Here is a 1,474-nt window from a genome sequence, read left to right on the forward strand (position 1 = left end):
GCAGTATTGGCTGCTGCCTGTACAGACAGTCATCCAAGTGGGCATGTGGTAATGGTTGCTGCTAGGGACAGCAGCTGCTGCTTGCTCTCCTACCCCTGTTGGAAACAGCTGCAGGATCTGTAGCCTCTGGAGGACAGGATCTAGAAGATGGTACTGGGGGCTGCTTACCACCCTTCCCCCAGGCTATTGATCTGTGCAGGTCAACAAGGTTCCATATTGTGCCCTGTGCTTTTTAATATCTACTAGTAACTCTTTGGAAAGGCTTCTGAGTGTGTGAGCTGTCGGACCCCTCCTCCCATTAACAGATTCCATGGAGGCATGGTGGCCAAAGACTGGCATCAGAGCAGGGCACTGCCGTCCGTGAAATGGATGTCCCTCGGAGGGTTTTGGGAGCCATCTTGTGTGTCAAGACTTGGCAGCTGAACCTTTTTCCTTAGGTGTGCCTGGCTGGACAATGGGCTAGCTAAGTCCCACTGTGTTACCCTAAGGTGATTTAATCAGCTCTCGAAGCAGACCTTTACTCATCCTATCTGCACACATCCCTGCAATTAATCATTGTTCAAGGGAATAGCCCAGGCATTCTCTTGGGGCCTAACAACCCCTCAAGCCTCTCCTACCCTTTTCTTGAAACCCCCAAACGCAATCAGTTCTTTGTTCTCTGGCTTTCCTTCCAGCTTACTTCATACTGCCTCAGGACCCATTTCTGAGGATAAACATTGATCCTTTGGCCATTCATAGTGTGCGTGCGTCTCTTGGATCCATGCACCCATTGCCCACTTTCATGTGGGCCTTTCTCCTTTGCTTCCAGAAATGTCGGCCATTTTCTTCCTCAGTGCTGCTCTCATGGGCGTCCCTTCAAGGCTGGTAACTGTCACCCTTCCCTAAAATGCTATCCAAACCTCCTCCCATTTCTCTTAGTCAGCTTTTTCTATCCTTTGTGTATGTATGTTCACTGCTTGAAATATATTTCTGGTTTTTATTGTTTTTGTTCTTTTAATAAAAACCCATTTCAATTATGCAACCACCTGCTCATTTAAGAGTCCTCACCCGGGATGATCTTGGTATCCATAGGTAATCGATCCCAGTTACTTTCTCTCACTCTCTGTCTCCAGTTAATTCCTCCCAACTTAAATTGGAGACTGGCTGCTTAACAAGTGGTTTGGGTTTGGAGTTCTCTTTCATTCTAATATGATTCCAAGGAGGTAGTGAATTATCTGATGGTAGTGGTTGGCTTGGCTTTGCGGGCAATGATGAGCTGGACAAGGGGGAGCAAACTGAAGTTTAACCAAGAGAAGATGGAAGTGTTTGATGTTTGGCATTCTGCCAATCCAGGACTTAACCTGTGTGGAAGTGGTTGTACTTTTCCTAAAGACTCACATTTGCCGTTTAGGGCAGCTCCTGGACCTTGGTTGTTCAGGTGGCAGCTATGGCTAGGAGTGCCAGTGGCACCATAAAAATGACCCTCAGATATGAC

This window comes from Euleptes europaea, chromosome 3, assembly GCF_029931775.1.
Source record: "Euleptes europaea isolate rEulEur1 chromosome 3, rEulEur1.hap1, whole genome shotgun sequence".
Lineage (NCBI taxonomy): Eukaryota > Metazoa > Chordata > Lepidosauria > Squamata > Sphaerodactylidae > Euleptes > Euleptes europaea.